Genomic DNA, 8,083 nt, shown 5'->3' on the forward strand with positions numbered 1-8,083 from the left:
ACTTTGGTTCAAGTAAATGGAAACTCACCAAAGGTAACTTGGTTATGGCCAGAGGGGAGAAACAATCTAAATTGTATTGGACTAAAGCTTTGGTTGCTAAAGACAGTGTGAATGCTATGTATATGGAGGCATCTTTGTGGCACCAAAGGCTTGGTCATATAAGTGAGAAAGGGCTTAACTGCTTAGTTAAAAAGGATGTGCTTATGGGATTGAGGAATGCAGAATTGGAGAAATGTTCTCATTGCATGACTGGTAAACAAACCAGAGTATCTTTTAAGAAGCATCCTCCATCAAGGAAGTCAGAATTGCTTGAATTGGTGCATTCTGACGTTTGTGGCCCATTAAAGGTAAAGTCATTTAGTGGTGCACTTTACTTTGTTACTTTTATTGATATTTTTCCAGGAAGCTATGGGTCTATGCTCTTCAGCGGAAAGGTCAAGTACTTGAAAAGTTCAAGGAATTTTGTGCTATGGTTGAGAGGCAATCAGGCAAGAAGCTGAAATGCATCCGTAGTGATAATGGTGGTGAGTACCGTGGACCTTTTGATGTTTATTGCTGGCAACATGGTATTAGACATGAGAAGACTCCTCCTAAAACTCCTCAGTTGAATGGTCTAGCGGAGAGGATGAACAGGACCTTGGTTGAAAGGGTTACATGTATGCTTTCAGAAGCAAAGTTGCCTAAGCACTTTTGGGGAGAGGCATTGCTTGCAGCTATGCATGTTATTAATCTCAGTCCTGCAGTTGCTTTGAATACTGAGGTGCCAGACAAAATTTGGTTTGGTAAGAATGTTAGCTATGATCATTTATGTGGCTTTGGTTGCAGGGCTTTTGTTCATGTTCCTAAGGATGAAAGATCCAAGTTAGATAAAAAGACAAGGCAATGTATCTTTATTGGCTATGGTGAGGATGAATTTGGCTACAGGTTTTATGATCATGTTGAGAAGAAGCTTGTTAGAAGCTGTGATGTACAATTCATGGAAGACCAGACCATTGAAGACATTGATAAGGTGGAGAAGACCACACCCGAGAAAGACAGTAATCTCACTGATGGTAATCCAATGAGGTTGCCCGCTCATAATTTGGAGAATGTTGATACGGAAGCTCAAGACAATGAGCAACACGGTGATGTTGATGATCAACAGTTTGGAAGTGGAGTAGAGGTTCCAGTTGATGATGCTCAAGAGGAACATGATGTTGATGATGATCTTGGTGATATACCTGAATCACCTCAAGTCCAACTCAGGAGGTCTAATAGACAGAAACAACCTTCTACAAGGTATTCTTGTGATGAGTACATAACCTTGACTGACGGTGGAGAACATGAGTGTTTTGAAGAGGCTTTGGATAGTGAAGAGAAGAAACAGTGGCTGGATGCAATGCAAGATGAGATGAAATCTTTGCATGATAATCACACTTACGACTTGGTGAAATTGCCTAAGGGCAAAAGGGCATTGGACACTAGGTGGATTTTCAGGGTAAAACAAGATTCAAATTCTACGCTTCCAAGGTACAAGGCCATATTAGTGGTGAAAGGTTTCAGACAGAAAAAGGGTGTTGATTTCAATGAGATTTTCTCACCTGTGGTGAAAATGTCATCCATCAGAACTGTGCTAAGTTTAGCTGCTACTCTTGATTTGGAGGTTGAGCAGATGGATGTGAAGACAACTTTCCTTCATGGTAATTTGGAGGAAGAGATATACATGAAGCAACCTGATGGTTTTCTTATTAAAGGCAAGGAAGATTATGTGTGTAGACTAAGGAAGAGTCTATACAGTTTGAAGCAGGCCCCAAGGCAGTGGTATAAGAAATTTGAGTCTTTTATGTGTGAGCAAGGTTACAAGAAGACTACTTCTGATCATTGTGTCTTTGTTAAAAGTTTTTCTAATGATGACTTTATTATCCTGTTATTATATGTTGATGACATGCTTATTGTTGGGAAAGATATTTCCAAAATTGACAGGTTAAAGAAGACAATTGGCGAGTCTTTTGCCATGAAAGACTTGGGAGCTGCTAAAAGGATTCTTGGCATACATATCTCACGTGATAGGAGAGAAAAGAAGATTTATCTATCACAAGAGCAATACATTAGGCAGGTGTTGCAGAGATTCCAGATGGAAAATGCTAAAGCTGTGAGTACTCCTCATGCTACTCATTTTAAACTGAGTGTTAAACAGAGTCCTTCAAATGAAGTTGAGAAGACCAATATGAGTAGAGTTCCTTATGCATCTGCGGTGGGCAGTTTGATGTATGCGATGGTGTGTACAAGACCAGATATTGCACATGCTGTTGGTACAGTTAGTCAATTTTTGTCAAACCCAGGTAGAGAGCATTGGAATGCTGTGAAATGGATTTTGAGGTATCTTCATGGTACAGTTAATATGAAGCTTTGTTTTGGAGGTGATAAACCTACTTTGATGGGTTACTCAGACTCAGATATGGCTGGGGACATTGATTCCAGAAAGTCCACTTCGGGCTATTTGATAAAGTTTGCAGGGGGAGTTGTGGCTTGGCAATCAAGACTACAGAGGTGTGTAGCGTTGTCTACTACAGAGGCAGAGTTCATTGCTATTACTGAAGCATGCAAGGAGTTGTTATGGTTGAAGAAATTCTTGCAAGAGCTTGGTTTTAGGCAAGATAACTATTCATTGTTCGTTGATAGCCAAAGTGCTATCCATCTTGGTAAGAATCCAACTTTTCATTTTAGATCCAAACATATTGATGTGAGGTATCATTGGATACGTGATGCTTTGGATGCTAAGTTGTTGGAGTTGGAAAAGGTTCATACAGATGATAATGGTGCTGATATGATGACTAAAGCATTGCCAAGAGGGAAGTTTGAAGTTTGTTGTGAGATCGCCGGTTTGGCGGTTATCTCCACATAGTTGTGAGGGGGAGATTTGTTGGGTATTGGGCTCCCTTCCTATGTGGAGAAAAGACCCAAAACTTGAGAAGCCCATGTCTCATTTAAGTTGGGAGATATTAATTTCGCACTGCAGCAGTGATTTTTAGAGGTTTTCCTCTCTTGTTCTTCTCTATTTGAAAGCTTTGTTGCTTTGTTATTTGGTTGGGTGTTGGCACTAATTTTTGCTATTGATTGAGACTCTTTTGTACTTTTGTTGATCATAGTGGAGCTTTTTCTTTGGTCTGGACGACTCGTGGTTTTTACCCTTGATTTGAGGGGTTTTTCACGTTAAAAATCTTGGTGCCTTTATTTGTGCTTTTGGTGATTTATTATTACTGCTCTTTGATTATTGCTCCTCATAGATTCTTGCAAGTTAGGAGAAATTATATCTGCTGTATTCTCTGGTATATTGTTTGTGTTATTGTTTTCCCCATCATGTGAAATCTAAGAATTTATGTTTTTAAATGTTAAAATGGCTAAACCTTTCACTACTTTGATATATTTGATTCAAATATTGTAATTGAATACTATATAAATGAAATGAAAAATAAATGACGAATTGTTAGCATTTAAATCTAAAATGAAGAAATATATGATTGATGAAATGTGATAAGTGTGAAATTTAGGTAAGATACATATGTATATGACATTGTGTGATCATTTAGATTTATATGAGAATGTAATGATCTTTTGTGAGATTTTGAAAATGAATGGTTTAAAGTTTTGAAACAAAATAGGTGGGTGTGTGGGTGAGTAGAAACAAGGTTTTAGTCATGATATACTATTTTGTGTGGGTGAGTGATCAAGTAAAGCCAGAGCAGGAGCCATAATCTATTGTAATTGTGGATGTTGTGAATGTATTGACTCCTATGAAAGGATTACTACATTGATATGATGTTAGGTGGTGTATTGATTCAATTTTACTATTTATCCTTTGTTTTGTGATGTTGTGATACTCACATGTAATGATTGTATATTATACGGAAACAAAAGATCATACAAGTGCAACAATAAGAACTGAATTCCTTGAAATGATATAATAAATTATATATATATATATATATATATATATATATATATATATTCTAATGTAGTTCCTCTTAGAAATGTTATATTTATATCTTTTTGGAAAATTTTAAACCACTTTTTTTAAAGATTGTAAATACATTGCACATACATATGTATATATTTCCGGACTCTTTGCTTTGTCCGTTACAAATTATTAAGACATAGTTAGTAGTATAATATATACTATTTAAGCTGGTTACAAATCTTGAATTGTTTTTTAATATTTATAAATTTGTAAGTATATTTTAAATTTTATTTTTGATATGATATTTTTTATTAAAATTTTAAAAGTAGTTACTAAAATCACTAATTTGAGTTAAATAGTTGATATAAAATAAAAATATTTTTTTAAACCAACTTATAAATATTAAAATATAACATTGGGTTACATAGCAATGGTTGAAGGTATTAAAAAATAGGTTAGTTAAATCGGAAAGAAAATGTCCAAATTTAGTAGGATTCTTACCCTGCAATCATAGTTTATCCGTACATTATTGAAGGAAAATACATGACACGTTAATCATCACACTAATCATTAATCTGATTGAACGTCTAATTAGAATAAGTTTTTTTAATTCATTCATGGGTACCTTGCAAACCCCAGTTTCCCAGAACCTGTTCATAACTACTTTCCGTCAATGGAGCTTATTCTACAAGTGAAAGTGATGTTATTATGCTTAACAAAGTTGCTTTCATACAATATTTTCTGTGCAGTAATCATGAGCTTTGAATATGTGAACATCAAATCATGTGCATTTTGATTTTCTTCCATTTTCGAAAGTTCAATGCCTTCGAGATCCTGTTTATTTTATAAAAAAAAAAATGGGAACATCATATAAATAAATCATTCCAACCAAATATGAGAAAACCAGAATTCATCATAATTCATCATTGCAATCTTCATCAATAATATATGTTCAAAGAACAATATTTTAAATGCATTTTTAGGTGCAATGTTCATTCAAAGAGGTTAATTACTGCAAATTGATTCTCAACCACAACTTTTCGTTTAGATTTAAATTAGTTTCAAGTGTTCAACATATGACCAATTTTTTTTAATATTAAATATATGTACCTCAGAAATTAAAAATATCATCTATATTAAGTTAAAAACACATACAGTTAATTTCTTCTATTGCTTATATTTATAGAATAAGTTACCTATGGCAACAAAACTAACCAATAGTCATGATAATAAAACAAAAGTTAAAGAACCAAAAGAAAAATTCAACAACATTTTGAAAACCACTTCACATAATTAATAATATATACTAGATACAATTTTACTTTTTAAAATGATTTAAACCACATTTTTGTAATTAATTAAGTATCCATTTGAAAAAAAAAAGGAATCATTGAATACCCAAAATAAAAATAACTATTTAAACTTTTTGATCATTATTATCTTCTATAATTAATTACTATTATTTTTTTAATTTTACCGTTTAATAAATATCTTGTTACTAATTTGATCGTTTAAGTGACATTTTTTCAAAAAAGATTAATCATTTTGTTTAGATTTGATATTTTTTAAAATTTTACAATTTTTAGTAAAATATTATTTATAAAATAAATAGAAAATACATTCAATAAAATTATAATTTTTTTATTTTTTATTATATACAAAAAGTTAATAACATATGTGTAACACATATGTTTTCATTAATATTTTGATAAACGTAATAGCAAATACATACTATTTAAAAATTACGCGCATAACATATAAAAATAATATAATAATTAAAAAGAAAAGTTCACCTTTTCTTTTTCTTTCTAATTTGATATAATTAGTCTCATATAAATATTTTTCTCTTAACTAGCAAAAACTTTTTAGATTTGATATTAAGAAACTCAAAAATCATTCTACATGTTTTTTTATTTTTTTTTAAATTTAAATAATAATAACGCACATGGTCTTATTTATAGGGAGTTTAGAAAGGAAGAGCAGTTTCTTTTCTCTCCGCTGGTTTTAGACTGATAAGGAATGATGATGCAGCAAAAGAAAAAAAACAACAACTCATAAGTTTGTACTGTTGAGTTCAAATGGCAGCAACATCAGAAGAAAAGATGGACGAGTTTCCATTTGCATGTCGCGTTAAGTGACTTATTCCAAAATCATCACCTTCCACGTTTGATGATAGCAATTTGATTTTCTGAGCCACATAATAATAAAGAAAGGTGTGGATATGGCGAAGCACTAAGCAAATTACTGTCAAAATCAACCTTATCGATTAAATTTATATTTTGACAACTTTATTTTATAATCTCAGGTGATATTTTCTGAGTAGTTTTTGGATATAGAGAAATAAAAGAATATAATTGTTGAAAATTCCATATCGATTAGAAATAAGGCTAATTCATAATATATAAATGAGGTGCAAACCTCATCTTACAATTTGGTTTTATAGAGTTGAAGTAAGTTTAAAATCCACTTCTAACATGGTATCAGAGCCAAGTTAAAGTCTATCATAAATGAACTTTCTTAAACATTCTATTTCATTTGATATCGGATCGCTAACGAATCACCACTAATTTCTTGTCTCATGCCTTAGAAATGACGTTTACAATAACTTTCTACGTGGACCTGATCTCGTTTTCTCGAACACGTCCTTGCCAGTCCCAAACTATGGGAGTTACAAAAACACTAGCGAGTCACCGTGGACACAAAAAGAAAAGAAAAACGGCACATTTTAGAGTGGTATCGGTCTTCGATGGCAATGATGATTCCGCTTGTAGTTGTTGAACAAGTTCACATTCTGGCTTCATAGTCATATCAGGGCCTTCAGTTGCGGATTGTTCCATTACAACTTTCTTTGCGCTTTGCGTGACTCACAATTCACATTCTCCTGCATTTCCGTGTACACTGGTAGGGTAAGAAGGAAAGAAAATATCCATGATTTTCTGTTTTTGTAATCATGAAAATGATTGCGATTTTCATTGTAGAAAGTAACTACCACGGACTCAAATGATTTTATAAGATTGGGATTGTGAAAAATGATAAAAAAATCTTGATTAAAGGTTTTTAGAACTTTTAGTGTTATACCGTTTATATATAACCTCTACTAGTAAATTATTTTGGTAAACTCTAGGTGTCTACGGAGTCATGGACTAACTAATGAAATTATTTTGTTGGAAGTTCCATATCGACTAGATATAAGGTCAATTCACAATATATAAGTGGTTAAAATTTTCACCTTACAAGATGATTTTAAAGCTCACTTTCTAACATGGTATAAGACTAAGTTAGAGTCTATCCTAACGAACTTTTTTGAACATTCTATTTCACATATATTTGTGGTAATCCATAAACACATATTAAATAATACATGGAAAATAAAGAAAATATATAATAACTTGATAAATAATATTTTTACTTGAATGTGTCTAAATTAAGTACCTAATTCATTATAACACCTAATTAACATTTCATTTGGTAATTAGATGGAAAAAATGAATTGGTAATATCCATTTGACAATATGATTATATCTAAAAAGAGTAAATAAATAATTTTCAAGTCATTGAATCCATGAGCCATAAGGCTAGGTGGTTATAGTCAAATCCTATGGGTGAATGAATGATAAAGTATTAAAAATGGTGGTGTTTTGAATTTTTGTGATTACTTTGGGTGAGTTTTGAACCCTCAGTTGTAGAGAGATTAAGAGAATGATTTGGTAGAACAATTATTGCTCCCACTTTGGAAGTCTATTCAAACAATCTTTTTCTACATGAGTTTTGATTTGGATTTAGATCTACTTGTGTTTGAAGTGAAGATTCCATTCACTTCAGATTGTAAATTCCAAAAGATATTAGTGCATAGGTTCGTATAATAAAATGGACCTAGACCTATATATGTGAACCAACTATAGTGACCCATTTTCGTTTTCTAACCTTTTCTTTTAAGTTCACATTTCTCAAAATTCACTTTTAGGTTCACGCATTTCTGGCGTCAGAATGGGACACCCTCAAGATTCATGCGTCCGTGTCAAGATCAAATCTTAATAATAATAAAAATTAGGTTACGTCCAAAGTTTTGAAAAATATTTACTAAAAAATTGATTTATTGATAAAGTGATTATATTTTCTTTTGTAGATTAGTTAAAAGTTTGTTTT

Source organism: Vigna unguiculata, chromosome 1 (genome assembly GCF_004118075.2).
Source record: "Vigna unguiculata cultivar IT97K-499-35 chromosome 1, ASM411807v1, whole genome shotgun sequence".
Taxonomy (NCBI): domain Eukaryota; kingdom Viridiplantae; phylum Streptophyta; class Magnoliopsida; order Fabales; family Fabaceae; genus Vigna; species Vigna unguiculata.